This window comes from Camellia sinensis, chromosome 10 (assembly GCF_055761805.1).
Source record: "Camellia sinensis isolate YWXY chromosome 10, ASM5576180v1, whole genome shotgun sequence".
NCBI classification, from domain to species: domain Eukaryota; kingdom Viridiplantae; phylum Streptophyta; class Magnoliopsida; order Ericales; family Theaceae; genus Camellia; species Camellia sinensis.
Window position 1 is genome coordinate 162,979,125 of NC_138970.1, and position 19,788 is coordinate 162,998,912.

The 19,788-nt window shown below is 38.3% G+C and overlaps 1 long non-coding RNA gene across 1 annotated transcript in view; it reads right to left on the reverse strand.

Moving 5' to 3' along the window:
* LOC114272737 (uncharacterized) overlaps nucleotides 1-8,555 on the reverse strand; it is a 31,283-nt gene extending 22,728 nt beyond the window's left edge. Inside the window, exon 1 of the long non-coding RNA XR_014342838.1 lies at nucleotides 8,172-8,555. This is a non-coding gene — a long non-coding RNA (uncharacterized LOC114272737). The remainder of the gene's footprint in view (nucleotides 1-8,171) is intronic.
* Nucleotides 8,556-19,788: the final 11,233 nt, after the last annotated feature.

The following is a 19,788-nucleotide window of genomic DNA, read 5'->3' on the forward strand; positions in this document are numbered from 1 at the left end:
AAAATAGCACAAAAAGGAGCCTTACAAGGCTTAGGAGGGATCAAAAAAACCCAAACCACAAAACACTCTTAATAAACAATCAAAAGGGCTAAAAAATAGAACTTTTTTGTATTATACAATAAGCACGAAAATAGCTCTAAGATGGGTAGAAAAGCAATGCAAAAATGGGGAATAAAAGGGAAGTTTCTCACCCTTGTAGATCACCTTCACAAATGATTCTCCAACAGCCCTCCTTGGCTTGAATCCAGCTCCAAAACACCAAAACCAGCCTCTTAGAACCTCAGTAGCTAAGGGAAGGTGAAACACTATGTGTTTGTGTGCAATAGTAAGACACAAACACAATTAAACACACACAAAGGTAAAAAGAGAGAGGTATAGAGATAGAATGTGTATGGATCCTAACCCTAGAACTCAAAACCCTAATATGGCTATCTAAACTCTCTAAAGTGTCTAACCCTAAGCAAGGGAGAGGGGGGCTCCTCTTATAGAGCTTTTTGTCTTGTAAAGCTTACAAGACAAGCTTCTAAAGAGGGAGATCCCACCATACACGTGTATAGAGGGGAGCCAAATGCAAGACGGCTGTAATAAAATATCTGCAAAAGCAGATGAACAGTAGTCGGCTACTCAAAAATGCCATTTTGGCAAAAGGGAGTGCCGACCGGCAATAAATAGTGCCGACCGGCAATATACATTGCCGATGGCAGCAAAAACCAGCCAGTGGCCTCTGGCCATGGCCGATGGTGTGTGGGGATGCCTCACAAGGCATTCTCTGCCCCTCCAAGGCAAAATGCAAGTGTTTGGTGCAAAACCAGACACTGAACAGTCAAGTTCGGAGATCCTGAGGCAAGGCGCGTAGCCGAGACCTCCGGGAACTCCAAACGAACACAAACATGGATAATCACCAACTGTTCCAACGGTGACGTCCAAGTCTTGAGGACGGTCAAAAATTGGGTGTCTATAGTAACGAGCATTGGGCCAATGACTCCCAAACCAGACGGTTTTAGGGCACTAGGTGTAAAGACACCCCTACGGGCTTAATAACTCGAGTTGAAAAGGCTACGAATCCGAACAAGTCATTCTTCTTATTTTTCCTTAACTGTGCAATGTCCAAGTCCCTTAAGCTTTCTAATTGACCCATGTAGCAAGTTTTGGGCCAATGACTCCCAAACCAGACGGTTTTAGGGCATTAGGTGTAAAGACACCCCTACGGGCTTAATAACTCGAGTTAAAAAGGCTACGAACCCAAACCAGTCAAGTGTTTTTTGTGTTTTTTTTTTTTTTTTTTTTAATAAGAATCTTGGCTCCTCATTTATTCTTTTCTGCAACTATAGCTATTATCAATGATGTACACTAGGGATTATAATAAAAAGATCACCGCTATGATAGTGTGTTCATGTGAATTAAGACATACTCATGACAAGTGTACTAAAATCACAAACACAGACAACTCTCCTTGTGCAAACATCACATGCAAGTATCTACCCAATAAACCCTTTTCATACAAGTCTACTATGATCTCCAAATAACATATGCAAATATTATCACCCTACTAGCAAAAAGTCACATCAGGTGAAGTAATGCAGTCAAGTGAAACAGGTATAAGTATGAATTATGAGCCAAATAGGAATGCACAAAATAAAATATAACCCTCATCCTCCAACTTGAATATGACATTGTCCTCAATGGAAAAGTAAAGAGAAATGAGAGAAAATTACCAGAATTGTAGGTGCACATCCAGGTAAGCAGAGAGTAACATATATACACTCACACCTTTCTTTGTCTTTTTTGTTTTTTTTTTTTTTTTTTTTGAAGAAAAGAAAGAACTAAAAAGAAAAAGAAAAATAAAAACAAAAATAAAAGAGACAAAGCAGTGTACAGGTGGGTACTACGAGGAAGCCGGTGGCGATGGTGGTGGGAAATGCTGGAACCTCTGGCCTTTTTGGAGGTCCGAGCAGATACACGTTCGACTCATAGCCGGCACACACCAAAAGCAAATAGACACAAAACCGTAGAACCAATCATGAGAATAAAATAAAATATGAAAGCACAAGTTGGCCCACTAATGTCCCATATGCAATTCCTTTGTTTTTGTTTTGTTTTTTTTGTTTTTTTTAAATAAAAATGAAAATAATTAAATAAATGAATAAAACTGACCTTAAATTAAATTAACTAAATTATAAACTAAACTAAACTAAACTAAACTATAAAATAACTAAACTACAAAAGAGACTAAAGTATAGAATAAAATAGCCTAAACGAACCGATTCTCTTTTTCTTTTTGTTTTCTTTTATTTTATTTTTTTATTATTATTTTTTTTTTTGAAAAATAAAAGAGAAGAAAATTAAAAAAAAATAAAAGAAAATAAAAACTAAACTACTTATTAATTAAATGAACAATTACAGTATAGAAGAAAAATAAAAATAACATCACTAACTACACAAGTATAATAAAAATAAAAATAAAACCAAAATCTACTAACTAATTAAACTAACCAGAATCACTACAAAGCAATTTAAACTAAACAAATATAGCAAATAAAAAAAAAATTAAGATTATTGTTAGCACCATGCTTTTTGAGTTTTTTTTTTCGAAAATAGAAAATAGAAAATAAAAATAAATAAAAGTCGATTTTTTTTTATATAAAAAATTACAAATAAATAATTGTATATTTCTTTATTTATTTTTAAAATTTATTTATGTATTTATTTAAAATTTATTTACTTCAACAAATTAAAAATGAAAGAAAAGAAAAAAATAATAAGAAAAATAAGAAAAACAAAACCAGATGCACAACTTTTCCGCACATGGCCGCACATGCGGCGATTTGCAACTCCACGCGAATTTTTTTTTTTTTTAAATCGGCATCCAGCACGTGCGGGGCCCAAGCCGCACGTGCGGCTTGGTCAACGCAGCTGCCCTCCGCACCTGCTTATTAAGCAGAGTGCAACTATGTTTTGGTGAAATTTTTTTCCCATGTGCGTGCTCAGTGCCGCACATGCGGGCCATCTTTTTGTTTTTATTTTTTTTTTTTTTTTGAAGTATAACACAGATTTTTTTTATTTTTTATTTTTGTATTTTTATTTTTTTTTTACTTTGTAAAATTGAACAAGTATGAAAACTATTATTATTATTTATTTTATTTTTTTTATATTTTTAAATTGAACAAGTATAACCCTTCTTTTTTATTTTATTTTTTTTTAAAATCAAAACTACGCATTTCTACCTTCAATTGACATCCGAAATAAATATAGCACATAAGAAAATAACGGAATGCCTACTAAAGGTATAATCTTCACGCGAAAACCACGGGTACTACTTTTCTCCCTAACTGTGTTTGTAACTTTCCCTATTCTCCAACAGAGTGACAGACTAGGTTGATTCAGTATCCAGAATCGAGGCGCATAAAGCTACCTCAACCTATGGGGCTGCCATATAGAGTTCAAGCCGAGGTAGTTTTGAAGCAATCTCCACACCCCTGGATATTTAAACCAGACTCTAGTCTCGGAAATCCCAAACCTTTGTGTTCTAGGCTTTGCCATTCGAACTCTAGTTTCCACCGTCTCAGTTGGTCTCCTAGAAACTCACTACAAACACAGTTAGGTGGCTATACCAGACCGTCAGATGTCGTTCGGGCACGGCTAACACCAAAGGAATTACACCTTTAGAGGATTTAAAGTCTCCTACACGCAAATAAAGCATGACGAGAACAAAGAAAAACAAAACAACATAGAAGGGAAAGAAAAGAGAATAAGGAATCAATCTATCGATCATAATAAAATGGGTCCATCAAACCCCTGGGTAAAGGAAAATGATCCTTCCTAGTCGATGAATTTAGTCTCCTATAATCAATGCAGCCTCGCCACCCAGTAGTGGTTCGTGTGGGGACTAACTCTCCTCCCTCATTCTCAACAATAGTGATGCCCGATTTCTTGGGCACCACTTGTGTGGGACTCACCCACTTGCTATCTGAGATGGGGTATATGATACCCGCATCCAACAATTTCAAAACCTCCTTAACTGACCCATCAATATCAAAATTTTCAAACCCAAAATGACCTAGACAAGCCTCTAAAGGGTCCTCTACAAGAATGGAGGGCAAAGCCTCCACCACAATCTCATCCACAACATCCACTAATAAGCACTCCTCTCTCTCATGAGGTTGTTGGGATGCTTGGAAAACATTAAGTTTCGCTTGCATGTTGCCAAATGAAACTTCTATAACCCCGGTCCGACAATTTATGCATGCATTGGCTGTAGCCAAGAAAGGTCGACCTAAGATCACCGGGATTTGTTTCTTAGAACTGGTTACCGGTTCCATATCTAACACCAAAAAGTCAACAAGGAAGTAGAACCTATCAACCTTAACTAGCACATCCTCAATCATGCCATGTGGCACTCTGAGGGACCGGTCAGCCAATTGAAGAGTGACAGTAGTGGGCTTCAACTCGCCAAGCCCAAATTCCTCGTACACAGAGTACGGAAATAAATTGACACTAGCCCCTAAATCTAATAAGGCCCTATCAATGAAATGGTCCCCTATAATGCATGCAATGGTTGGGGCACCCGGGTCCTTAAGCTTAGGAGGTGTGTCATTCAACAAGATGGAGCTTACTTGCTCCGTGAGTAGGACCTTTTGGGACACATGTGTCCTAGATTTACGCTTTTACGTACAAAGGTCCTTCAAAAATTTGGCATATGATGGTACTTGTTTAATCGCCTCCAACAGGGGGAGGTTGATTTTTACCTGTTTAAAGACATCCATCATTGCCTCCATAGATGCCGCCTTCTTATTAAAAGGGGACGGTGTATCGAGGCATTGGGGAAAGGGTGCCTTAGGCACATATGGAGTGCTAGGGACTAACTTATCCCTCTTAAGTGTTTTCCTCTCACCCTTGCTCTCATTAGGTGTACCCCCAATGTCACCCTTCTTAACTCTAATTGCATCTGGCGCAACCAACTGAGACTCTAACTCCCTACCACTTCTCAAAGCAACCACCGCCTGCACTTGCTCATGTTGCTTACCATTCCCACCCGAACTCTCTGCCCCGTATTGTCCCTTAGGGTTGGCCACAGTTTCACTTGGGAATTTTCCCTCCTCTCTCCGATTCATGTAGTTAGCTATTTGACCCAATTGGGTCTCTATCTTGGCAATAGAGTGAGTGTGAGAGTGAACTATTGGTGCTAACCCCTTAAGTTCTGAGAGAACTTCCAACACCTGAGTCTCAAAGACAGAGTTGCCCAGAGGAACAGGCGGGGGTTGTGGTTGCCGGTACAGTTATGGGGGTCGATAAGGTTGCGGTGGTTGGTAGGATGATTAGTTGGCAAAATTATTGAAATTCTGCCTTGGTGGTGGAGGATTATAAGAAGTGCCTTGTAAAGGGGGTCTCCATGAGAGGTTAGGGTGATTTCTCCATCCCGGATTATATGTGTTGAAGTATGGGTCATTACCCGGGTTGGAGAATCCTTGAGCCACATTCACATGCTCTTGGACTAACTCTGGAAATTGTGATGCCGAAGGGCACTCACTCAAGTCATGAGCAGGGCTCGCACATATAACACATGCCTCACGGAATTGAGGCTGATCTTGCTGGGTAGGGGCATGTCCCGTAGCTAATAAGTGGTCTATCTTGCGGGACAGTGCCTCAACTTGTTGGGCTAACTCTAGGTTTTGCCCGACCTCATAAATGCCCCCTCTTTTCGGGGCTCTAACTACGGGTTGCCGGACTTGCCGGGCTGCGGATGCATGGTGAAGGGAATTATCACTTAGGTTCTCAAACAATTGCCATGCCTCGGCATCATTTTTAGACATAAATGTTCCACCACAGGACGAATCCACCATTTGGGGGTGCGGCTCAGTTAAGCCATAATAAAATGTTTGAACAAGTTGCCAATTAGGCACTTGGTGGTGAGGACACTGTTGGAGAAGGTCTCTAAGTCTTTCCCACGTCTCATGGAATTGCTCGCCATCCATTTGAGCAAAGTTTGTGATGGCTCGCCTAAGCTGGTTGGTTTTACCTATGGGAAAGTACTTCTCCAAGAACCGTTGCTGTAATTGGTCCCAAATTGTGATTGAATTAGCAGGTAAAGAATTTAGCCAGTGTTTGGCTTTATCCTTTAACGAGAATGGAAACAATCGCAACATTAAGGCCTCATTTGTGAAATTCTGGATCCTCACTGTCGAGCAAATTTCCAAAAATTCATTCAAATGCTTATAAGGGTCATCATGAGTTAGTCCATGGAATGATGGGAGCATTTGTATAGTGCTGGACTTAATCTCATAATGAGCAGCATTGGTGTTGGGTAATTGGATGCATGATGGTGATTTGTATGCGGTGGGTGTAAGGCACATTCGGGACATTAGGATCTGCCATCTCTAATGGCTCAATGTATGAATATGAATATTCAAGCCTAGGAATACGGGCAGAAGTCCTAAGTCTCCTAAGGGTCCTTTCTAGTTCGAGGTCCAAACTCTACAATTCAGGGCGACAAGAACGATGCCCGTGCATACACTACCCAAACACACAACAAGTTCCGACTCTGTGCACTAAGTATGAAAGCAAAATACCAAAGGAAGAAATACTCACAGCGGTTTAACGAAAACGCTTTACTCGTCTTGCGGATGCTTGACGTGTAGACGTTGTCTCCAACCTCTGTTTGAGCTTTGACTTCCGTTTTAGCACTTTGGTGCTTTACTTGTGAGTGTTTGCTTCTGTTTACTCACTTTAGCGCTGCAGTTTTTTTTTTTTTTTTTGAAGCTCGGCTGCGTTCCGCTTGCACTTCAGTGATAGCTCCAATTTCAAACGCTCTGCACACTTAGCAACACCAAAAGCATAAAATCCTAAACTAAAAATTAAAATAAGAATGTAACTTTAAATTAACTAATTTCGCCAGAAGTCCCCGGCAACGGCGCCAAAATTTGATGGGTCGTTGAACACACCAAAATTAAATACTAAACTATACCGAATTCTATTAGAATAATAGTAAGTCCAGGTATCGATCTACAGGGACTATTGTGAAATTAAACTAATTTAATTGTCAAATTCCTAAATTAATTTTGATAAAAAGATTGGTTGTTTATAACCTAATTTAATAACGAATAAATTAAACTAATGAATTAAATTATCAAGAATAATTGAATTTAGGTTTACTGTATTGGGGAAAGATCCTAGGGTAGAGAATTCACCACTAGCCACATAATTAGGGTTTCCAATTGAAATTAATTATGCTATGGTTTGAACGGATTAATGCTTCGCAACTACAAGCTTAAAGCATTTAATAAGAAGATCATCACATTCAATGTACGAGCCCGAACCATCTCAAGTAATACGAATCGTTCACTCTAAACTAGGGTAGTGATACGACTCGTTTCTCGTAGCATGGTTCGTCCCATACCTTGAATGTGAATGAATAGAAAACTCATGTATGGATAATATTTAACAATCACAGAAAGTCAAATATTTGAAAAGATAATGAAAATTATATATAAAGAATTTCTAAAACACCATACAATGGTTCAAACCTTTACATAATATAAAATCAAAAAAGAAAAACCTATTACATGGCTAGGGTTTCTTCAAAACCCTAGAAAAGGAGACTAGCCATTCATGGAGGAGTGAGAGGAGGTAGATGGAGAAGGAACCACCATGGGAGACGTCTTTGAAGCTTCTTGTTCCTTCCTCTTTTTCAAACCCTAGCCTCTCTCTTTAGGTCAAAAAAACTTCTGAACCCTAATCCAGCCTTTTACTTGCCTTTTTATACTTCCAATCTCGTCCAAACAGGTTTAAAACGTCGGTTTGACTTTTCCAGAAAAAGTCAACGCACGTGCAGAAAAGTCAACGCACGTGCGGGAAAGTCAACTCTGCCCAAATTTTGTCTTTTTGCTCATTTTATACTCCGACGATGTACAACCTAATTGACACTCAACACACATAAAATATACAGTTTGACCAGCAAGTGAAGTTAAGAGATTCTAATTAACGGCCTCAATGACGTACATTTCGGCCTTAATCAACAATTACCGAATCTGACACTCACAAATACGAATTAAGAACGAATCATATTATAATAATACATCATTAACACAAAAACTACACCGATAAATCATTAATCACAGTGGATGCTGAAATCAAAAACCAAATCTATGCGACTGAAATCAAGAAATCGATCGAACCTGGATGCTGAAATCACAGTGGAGAGAGATGCTATGTTATCCCTTAATTGTTGAAATCAATGAGATCAGAAGAACACTACGATCAGTTTGTGCTCACAACCATTAGGGACCACCGAGAACAATGAAATTAGGGATTCGGTCACGAGAGAGAGGGATTGAAATCAACAACCACCGAGAACAATGAAATTAGGGATTCGATCGCGAGAGAGAGGGATTGAAATTAACAACCACCGAGAATAATGAAATTAGGGATTCGATCGTGAGAGAGAGGGATTGAAATCAACAACCACCGAGAATAATGAAATTAGGGATTCGATCGTGAGAGAGAGGGATTAAAATCAAAAAACAACCGAGAACAATGAAATTAGGGCTTAGAGAGAGAGAGAGAGATTGGTGTGGAGAAGGAAATGAAATCCCGACAATTGAAGTCGACAGAACGAAAATAAAATAAAATAATGTATGAGTTGAGTTTATAGGGGAGGAATCAAAATTGTAGGTAATAAGTCATTAAAGTCCTGTTTGGCAAAATTTATAAGTAGCTTATTTCAATTTTTCACTTAATTTAAGTTAAAAATATGTGTTTAGCTTAGCTTATTTCACCAACTTATAGTTTAAATAAGGCTAATTTTTAAATTATTTGGAAAGTGGGTCTGGGGATGCTTAAAATTGTAGCTTAAGCGCGCAGCTGCATTAGTGGGTGCTAAAATGACGTAAATGCCCCTCCTAATCTCCATTATTTACAAGTGAACTAGCTATATAAATAAAATACACTCATTTTCTCTCTCTTAACAAAGGACTCTGGCAATTTCCGATGGTGTAGACACCCCATTTTTGACCGACCTTAAGACTCAGACGTCACCAGTTGAGCGCTTGGTGATATTGCATAATGTGCTCGTTCAGAAGTTTTAGAGTCTTGGCCGTGAGCCCTGCCTCCGGACTTCCGAACCCTCTTCTGTGCCTTGCTTCGGTTTGCGAACCAGACTCGGTTTTCTCTGTTTCTTTTCCTGAGGGGAGGGAGAGGTCCCGTGGACCATCTCTCAGTGGCCGTGGGCTACATTTTGTGGCTGTAGGCCATTTTTCCCATTTCGGAGCCCGGTTCCCAGTTTTCGGAGCCGTCAGGCCATGTGCCTCGGTTCGGGACCACTTAATCACCTCCATTTGTTCCGGTTTTTGGTGTGCATCTTATTTACTCCCTTTTGAGGGACACTGGGATCTGAGAAACCCACTTCGTGGCCGAACGCCACTTTTGGTGCTTAGCAGCCCATTTTCGGGACCCCGAACTGCGTGTTTTGGCCCCCGAGCATTCGTTTTGCATCGGTTTTCGTTCATTTTTGGCAGGTACCTCTGTTTCATCACTAGGAAGGCCGTAGAAGGGTGGGAGGCCAGTAATTATCTTGGCAACCAGTTATATTCCATTTTCGCCCTCCGACACCCGTTTTTCTCACTTCCGAGCCAATGTTGAACACCATGGGGCCACTTTCTTCAACCCCAAACCACATATTTGTATTGTACACACATGGGAGGATCCTAATATCATATGGCCAGCCAGAAACTCCAATTGAACCTTTTGAACCCCTCCTAAAAATGGCTTGTTCTCTCTCCTGTTTCACTGTTTCCAATTTTGAATCACAGGGTTGTGTTGAGGGCACCTGGGAGGACACCAATGTGAAGCTGCCGGCCACTAATTCAACTTGGCCCTTTTGACCCTTGGCCGGACGGCTAGGGAAGGTGGCCGGCGGGCCACCTGCAGCTCCAGAAGGTGGCCGGCCATAATCCCTAGGTTGTGCACTTTACAGCTGTATACTTCTTTCCCCAAAAAGATCTGTATCCGAGGGAAACAGCCTTTAGGGGAAAACTTGGCTCCTTTTCCCCCACCCTTTCCCTTCATGCTCCCCCTCTCCTTGGTCCATATAACCAGCTGCCAACATTGGTTTTGAGGGGTTAGAAAAATTGCTTCAAGCATATACATACATATCTCCATCCATCTCTCTCATTTTCCTTGAAAACTCCTAAGTTTTGGCTCCATTTCTTCATCATCTTCAAGCTCTACCATCACCACTCCATTCCAGCAGCAAAGGAAGGGATTCCAGCAGCTTAGAGTCATCAAATCTGGTCCAAGAAGCAACAAAAGTGTTGGTCTTCAAGGGTAAGTAGACTTTCCCCCTTTTGTAGCTCATTTTTGCGCCAATTTCTTAGCCAAGTTGCTTATTGTTTTGGGCTCCGACCTTAACTGAAAATAGGTCTATTTTGAGCTATTCTACATGTTTGTTGAAGGGCTCAACCCTCTTTGAGAACCCTATCTCACACTTGTTTCAATATCTCTTTGTATGTCAATATTCTTGCATGCTTCACTAGCCTATCATTTTTCAATTTTTGGACCATGATCAGAACTGAAAGTGGCCTTATTTTGACCTTCTTAACATGTTTTATTAAGGGTCTTTGCTTGTTTGGTGAATGCTTTGTGTACCTCATGTTATAGCCACTTTTGAGCCTCATTTTGCATTGCATTTCTAGCATGTTTGTATACTGATTTTGGGGCTACCATAAACTGTAAATGTGCATATTTTTGGCCCCTCTTCAGTGTTATAGAAGACTCTTTTTCTTTTTGGGCTTTGCATCTACCACTTGCTTCTTTGTCCATTTTTCGGTCCAATTCTTGCATAAAAGCTTAGCCATACCTATGTTTGTTTTTGGGGTTTTTACAGTTCTGTAAAGTGGCTTATTGTGGGCCCCTCTTCAATGTTGTTGAAGGGCCCTAACCTGTTTGGGGTCAGCAGCTGTGAGTTGCTTCATAACCTCATATTTTGGGCCATTTTTGCATACTAGTTTTGCCCTATTTATGTTTGCTGTTTGGCCATGCTTTGAACTGGAAAAATGCTTATTTTGGGGCTGCATTGCTACTGTCTATTCATTTCATGTCCATATTGTGCATGTTTGGTATAGCTATAGGCCATTTCGGGTGCCAAAGTCCATGTTTCGGGACTATTCCATGCATCGGGTGTGTTTTCGCCTCATTTCGGGGCTGTTTTCCCCCACATTTCAGTGCTGAAATTCCATTAGCATGTTTGCATATCATTTTCCATGCTATTGCATTGCGTATGCCATTGCCTCGATTTGCGTGCCTGTGTGCACGCATTTCGAGGCACTTCATTTTCATCCATCGACCTCTTATGTGAGTGTGGCTGAGGCTCTCTCATGTTAGTATAAGTCCATGTTGCATTCTATATGCCATTTTAGCCATATTGCATTGCGTATGCCATTGCCTCGGTTTGCGTGCCCGTGTGCACGCATTTCGAGGCACTTCATTTTCATCCATCGGCCTCTTATGTGAGTCCGGCTGAGGCTCTCTCATGTTAGTATAAGTCCATGTTGCATTCTATATGCCATTTTAGCCATATTGCATTGCGTATGCCATTGCCTCGGTTTGCGTGCCCGTGTGCACGCATTTTGAGGCACTTCATTTTCATCCATCGGCCTCTTATGTGAGTGCGGCTGAGGCTCTCTCATGTTAGTATAAGTCCATGTTGCATTCTATATGCCATTTTAGCCATATTGCATTGCGTATGCCATTGCCTTGGTTTGCGTGCCCGTGTGCACGCATTTCGAGGCACTTCATTTTCATCCATCGGCCTCTTATGTGAGTGCGGTTGAGGCTCTCTCATGTTGGTGTAAGCCCATTATTGCATTGCGTGTGCCATTTCATCCATAGCATTGTGTATGCCCGGTTGTGTATTACCTCGTATAGCGTGTATGCCATTCCATAACATTGTATATATTAGGATTGTATCTTAGTTGCATTTCATGCATGTCATGCATATTGCATCGTGTTCGGGGTAGGAGTTAGCCCGGGCACAGGAAACGAGGTACGTTCCGTACTCCGAGTGACGGAACGTATCTCAATTCCCCAGTCACCGACACTCCGGATCATCCATGATGGAGTTAGGTCTTGTTGTGTTTTCATGTGCATTCATCCCATATTAAATTGTGCAATTCGATTCCTCGGCCATCATGCCTCGATATGCGTGATTGGTGGCACGAGGATCGAGGTATGCATATATTTGTGAAAATACATTGCTATGCCCCTTTCCTGCTCTTTGTTGCAGCAAAATGAAGAATCAGCAACTTTTCAGAGTCTGGCACGCTTTCCAAGAATAACTGCTAAACAGAGGCTAATTGGGGCATCCCGGTGGATTTCCGCGCAAGGCAACCCAGACATGCATCATTCATCAGAAGCCAGACAGTCCCTGGCTTGCACGCCAGTTTTACAGTTTTCTTAGTTAATTTGTTAATTAATTAGGAATTTGTATATTATTCGGACTGTAATATTTGGACTGTAATATTCTTTTATTTAGGACTGTATATTTATTCGGACCCTCTGCGCGAGGGCATAACTGTAATAAGTGTGCGTGTGTGTGTTGTATGTCTTCCAACCCCACGTCTTTCTCCCTTTTATTTATCCACTTATGATGGTTAGATTAGGGCATATTTCAATTAGCATACAGTATGATAGCATGTTTGCATTCATTCATCTGTTTTGCATGCACCGGGCTCGTCGCACCATACTAACTGCATCATACTTTCAAATCCAAATTGAATACATGTTAGTTGTAGCATTTCATATGCCATGTTTAGAATAGCCGAGCCTGCTATAGTTGCATTTTGCATGCGCTGCATTGGGCATTTCTGTATACTTAGGATCATGCATAATTTCTAATATAGCTTCTATTTTGGCTTGGAGTACCCGGTAAGTTTTATGCTTTAGCATCCTTGCATGCGTGTGAGTGCTGCCATGAATAGCATGCTTACCATGAGGCTAATTGCTTATGTGATATAACTGCCCGAATGCCTGTGGGTGAAGGTTGGGTTATCCGGATTGGAATAAATCATCAACTGTTTGTTTTAAGCCCACTAGATAGTGGCAAAACCATTTTTTTACTAAGCCCACCCGAGGGTGGCAAAATCTGCATTTTAAGCCTACTTGCGAGTAGCAAACCATCTTTCAAAAAATAAACATGAAATGTTTTGTTCCAATTCAGGCGACTCAGTCTATACTTGTATGCTGTGCGCATCACATAGTAACCTAGGCTAATAACCAGAATAAGAACATACAATGTTTTCAAAAATAGATATCATGGTTAGTAGAGGCCGGTCTCTGACCGGGCGAGCGGGGGTGCTCACGAAGTGACCTTCCCCAATCGTACCCAAGTTCCCGAGCCGAGGCAACTTTGGTGATGACGGACACGTGGCCTTAGGCACCGAATCAGGGTTTCCTAAATTTCCCATTAAAAAAACATTTAGGTGGCGACTCTGTATCTGGCAAAGCAGTCCATGTTTGGCACTTCTTTCAAAATCTGTTTTCTCAAAACGATTTGCCGGATTTGGACTCTTTGGTTCAGACTTAGAACCGTGAAAAATTTGAGAGTCCTGAGCTGTAGTGACCCCAAAATGAACAGAACGGGAGCTAACCCTCCCGGGGCGTTCAGGGACGTCTACAGGTGGCAAGAAGCGATTTTCGGCGACGTCTATAGCTGCTCCGTCGCGACCTCAACACAGCACAAACATCCATATCTGCACAGCACAACATCCATACTGCTCCGTCGCGACCTCTCTTCTCTCTCTCTCTCTCTCTCTCGCAATCGATTGGAAACCCTACGCCGTCGCGATATAGGTCTTCCCCGTCGCGATCTAGATCTTCCCGGTCGCAATCTCTTTTCTCTCTCTTGCTTTCTCTCTCTGGCACGAACCAGAGAAAACCCTAGCGCCGCCGCGATCGCGATCTGCCCCGTCGCAATCGCGATCTGCCCCGGCTGCGATCGCGATCGCGATCTCTTCTCTCTCTCTCTCTTGCACGAACCAAAGGCGATTAAGCTCCTCGATCTAAACTAGAGGTGATTAGCTCCTCGTTTTGCCACCGGCGACGTACGGACAAAGAGGAGAAGGAAATTTAGAATTAAAAAATAATTTTAGTATTAAATAATTAAAATAATTGTAGAAAAAAAAATAAATGTTAATAAAAAATAATTGATAGAATTAAATAATTTTAGTATTAAAAAATAAATATTTATAAACTAAAATGTTAATAAATACCAATGTATTAATAAATTAAATTAATGTATTAATATATTAATATTAATATATTGAATATTAATAAATTAATATTAATATATTTATTAATATTAATTGGCACTAAAAATGAAAATAATAATAATAATAACAATAATAATTAATCCATTAATTGACACTAATAATAATAATTTTACTAATTTTACTAAGAATAATAATAATATGAATAATAATAATAATTGATGGACAATTGATGATAAATAAATGTTAATAAAAAATAATTGATAGAATTAAATAATTTTAGTATTAAAAAATAAATATTTATAAACTAAAATGTTAATAAATACCAATGTATTAATAAAGTAATAAATTAAATTAATGTATTAATATATTAATATAAATATATTAAATATTAATAAATTAGTATTAATATATTAATTAATATTAATTGATACTAATTAATAACAATTGTTGATTATTAATATTAATTGATACTAAAAATGGAAATAATAATAATAATAATAATAATAATAATAATAATAATAATAATAATAATAATAATAACAATAATTAATCCATTAATTGACACTAATAATAATAATTTTAATAATTGATGAACAAATTAATAATAATAATAATAATAATAATAATAATAATAATAATAATAATTGATACTAATTTTAATAATTGATGAGCAATTGATAATTTTTATAATAAAATCACAATTAATAATAATAAAAAAAATAAATATAGATATAAATAATAAAAATGAATATATGAAAATAATATGTAATGAAATCACAACATTAATATAAATTAGAACATGAATATTAACTTTAATGAATTAATAAATCTAAAAAAATTAACAAAGAAAGAAGGGAAGAAAAAAAAAATTAAAAAAAAGAAAAGAAAAGAAAATAAGGTGACAAAGAAAATAAAATAAAATAAAATGAAAAAGAAAAAGAAAAAGAAAAAAATGTATTATAAATGAAATCACAAATTTTATATCTTATAAGGGCAAAAATGACAATTACACAGCAAAACGCTATTTTGCAGCTTATTTACCAAACACTACTCTGCTGCTTAAAACTATAATCTCACAGCTGCACCAAACAGATTACCAGCTTATGTTCACAGCTATAAGTTATAATCTGTTAAGCTATAAGTTATAATCACTTTCTCACAGCTCTACCTGTTAGAAATTGGGCGCCCATGTGGCATGACCCTCAAAACCTTTTGAACTTGAACCTTTTGAACCTTATCCAAATGGGTTTTGAATTTGAATTCAAACCTATTTGGATAGCCACTCAGGATATATATCTATCATATCATGATATGGACATCATGATATGGATAGATGATATAGATATCAGATATTATCTCATATAACAAATATGGATAAATGAGATAAATAGATTATATATCTAATATATGGGATATGGGTGATTAAGTGGAAAAATAACGTATGTTTGAGTTTTTTCCATATACTGACTCTCTCCAAAAAATAACGATAAAAAAAAGCCATTTGCACTGTGGTTTGTGTGGGTGATATTCACTATTGTAATATCACCCCATTGCTGGGTTGATTGACCAGATTCAGGAAGCACGTGATTTACCCACGAGATCCTTCAATTCAGACTTTGTTTAAAAGGTATGACTATAATTTTTATTCCGCTGCGTTATACTTTGTTTACATTGGTATCAGAGCGATGACGGATATTTTCGTGCTTCCTTTAATCATGTATATATTTTTATATGTATATGTATACATTATATACATGAATGTTTGTAAAGGAGAAAAAAAAAATCTACTTTTATTAGATTAAGAACATAAATATTTTTTTTTATGTTAATTAATATCCTTTTTAATACCATAAATGGTTTTATTTTGAAAAAATGAGTCCGGTAGTACAAAAATCGAACCAGAAAACACCCTGGAAGGCGGCGCGTGGTCTGCACGCGCCACCTGACGCCGTGAGCTGCTCCCACGCGCTCCCACGCGCCAGCTGCCCTGCCGATGCGCCTGCACGCGCCCTCACGCGCGCGCCCTCTGCGCCACGCGCGCTCGCCGTGCCCTGAGCCGCGAGTTGAGCCGCGCTCTGAGCCGCAGGCTGAGCCGCGCTCCGAGCCGCACCGAGCCGCTCGTTGAGCCGGGCTCGCTGAGCCGCGCCGTTTTCCTCCGCCGGCTCAGCTGGCTTGGTTACTAATGTATTAGGCGCTGTTTGTTTTATTTTTAATTCTGAATCGCGTTAAATTGCCATAATTAATTCGTTATAGCTTTGTTTTAAGCATGGTTGGTACTGTTAGACTTAGAATTAAATTTTTTATCTTCTGTAAAATTTTGAAAATTTTATAAAAATAAAAAATATTTTTCCTGAAATAATAATTCATTATTTCTGGTTTAAAATGCATCTGGTGTTGCATGATTAAGTTTCTAGGGCTGAATTTGTTTTTGTAGACTACTGTTGTGGTTTACTATTTACTGGTATAGTTGTAGCATTTTACCAGATTCTGGAATATTTTTATGTGTGTTTATTAGTTATTTAAAATTCTAGAAAAATTCAGAAAAATTTCAAGATGATGTACTTTCTGTTATGGCATAATTTGAATATTTAATACAGCATATTATTTTTTTTAGAGTTTCTAATATATTGTAATTAGAAAAGCATGATTAGTTATTTATTTATTTATTTGAATTCCATTATTAAATGAATATAGCATGAGTTATTTGTAAATTTACATTAAGATGCTATTGTATGGAATTTATCATGCTTTGACATGCCATAGTCAGTGGGAGGTTGTTCGGTTGAGAGAAATCTTTGTAGATTTACTCCCGAAAACCAATATTTTGCGCATAAATTAAATTATATTTTGGATAATTGTCACCTGTGGCGCAAGAGATGATTACGAGCATAGCGGATTTTCGATCTTGCGACTTGTGTAATATTGTCACTATTTAATTTAGATTTTTGTGGCAAAATTATATTATGCTAATCAAATTAATCCCAATGCGAATTTCTCTCTAAATTGACTTAGCTTATGGAAGTCAATTGGTTGACCTAAACTTAGTAAAGATGTTCAAATGTGAACAATGTAATCCCATTCCTTAGATGAGCAAAAGTCTTGGAGATTTTAGGTCAAGTCTTAATTGAGTCAAAGTAAGGAAACATGACTCAAAGTCGTCGTGGTTTTGTTACCTTGTTTGGCATAATAAAAACTAATGTGTACGCTATGGTTAGCGGCACGCTACGTAGTTTTGGTTGGCGAGTTTTGGAGTTATGAAATTAGTAAGCCCTCAATAGATCTGTATATGATCTTGACTATTGAGCTGCGCGGATTGACTTTGTAATTTGACTTGTAAATAATGTTACATCATTGGATGAAGTAACATTCAAGAGTGACGTCATCCAAGAAATGCGAGCTTAAATAAATTAGTCATTAAGTGTAAGACGAGTAGCCAATTTGAGTAGTGTTTTGCTCTCTACCCAATTATTGGGAATGGATGGAGCAAAATTTCATGCACTATAATAGTGTGCGTTGAAATATCACGTGAAGTTAAAAGATTAGCGCTTAGTGGCTGCAAAATCTATTAACACTACGTGAAAAGATTAGCGCTTAGAAGCTGCAAAATCTATTAACACTAAGTGAAAAGATTAGCGCTTAGAAGCTGCAAAATCTATTAGCATTGCCAACTTGTCTAAGTCTGGACACTTACTATTTCCACACTTGAGTGTGAGACATGAGGAGGGGCTTCTTTGTATGATTCCTTAGCTAGGCTAACGTTTTTTTTTTTTTTTGAATAACGTTTAGCACTAAGTGCAAATGTTGCGGCATAGTGATGAAAAGGTCAAGGCCGACAAGGTTGTTATGACTCTAAGAATTTGACGCATCGCTTGTGAGAGCATTGTGTTGAATTAGACTCTTTAGCCTAATTCGCGCTTAAGTTACTTTGGAACTGTCATAGTTGATAGCTTATTCTCTCTTTCTTGTGGATAGTAGAATTAATTGCAAGTAACTATGAAGCGAGAAATAGATATGGCAAGAAGAGTATCGTCATCTTTCAACTAGATGCAATAAAGTGTATGGAGAATAAAATTGACTTGAAGGTGCAGGGGATTAGCACTTACTAGTTAAATTTACGACTTTGGCGCACTTGATATCTCCATGACATCCTTTTATGATCTAGTGAATATGAATTAGTCGTGAGTCATTACCTAGTTGAGCCTAAACCTTTAAAACTTGTCTTCGAGAACTCACACATTAAGATGATTGGAATTAGTTTATGACATTGGTCATGAACCAGTGGCTTATTATACTTAATCACATTAATGAGATGATGACACGATGGTTTGAGTAGGCCTTCTCGGGCCCACTCGCTTATGACATCCTGCTCTCATGTGAATGTGTAATTTTGTTCGCAATGGGTGCGCACAAATAAGTAGGAAAGTCGTAGAAGGTCATTTGTTTTGGCGCATTTAGTCCACTATGATATTTGTGACTAGATATGTGTAAAGGTATGATAGCTAAGCCTCCATCTCGACACATTTATAGATTACGATACACATCTGAGTCAAGACTATTTGATCTCCCATAAGTCAAAAGTTTTGAGATGATTTTTGACATTGCACATATGAGGTTGAGATTAATTAGATAACAGCTTTCATGCTTTTAGTTTTGATCAAGGTGGCGAGTATCTATTTGAGTTATTTTTAGAAAACTCTGTAAAGAGAGATGGATGCTTAGAAAATTGATTATTCCTAGTACTCAACAACATAATGGTGTAGTAGAGATAAGGAATTAAATATTGTTAATGTTAGGTGGATAATGGCGCAAGGTGTTTCCCAATTGGAAATTGCACTAGTTTGTTGCCTATATCCCTAACTAAGAGCCCTCCATGTCAGATTTTACACTCCAATTTTGAGTAATAGGTTAGCGGAGAGCCATCTATGGGCGATCTGTAACTATTAAGCAGCTTATCTTTATTTTACTTCTCATAAGATTGTAAAGTTAAGACCTAGGGTTCTATAGCGCATTATTGTATGCTGTCTTGTAAACACAAAGGGTCGTGTGCCGCATTATTGTATGCGGTCATGCAAACTCTCTGGGTCATGTGCATATAGGTAAGCAGCTTTGTGGTAGTGTAACTAAGTCACATAAAGTTTTATTAGTAAAGGTGACGTGAATAGAGTTTTTGGAACTCTATAAGATAGAGAATTCTAAGCATAGCGCTCTATGTAGCCTAGTTGAGAATGGAAAGAAATTTCCAATATCCTAGGGACAATGGGAGCGATGTGCCTACTAATGGATTACTTCATTAGAGAAGAATACTCTGCATTCTTAGTTGCGTGGTAGCAAATGTGAAAATTTTCCACGTCATCACTGGGTGATTGAGAGGGAAACATTCATGATTGCTCCGCAAGATGATAAAGAGCCTAGGATAATGCCAAAGGCTCTAATCCCCTATTTTTAAAAAGTGGATCAATGTTGCGCAGTTTAAGACAAAGTCTTTGAGGATTAACCATTTCTATAATTTGGTTGACTTTCCATTATGATG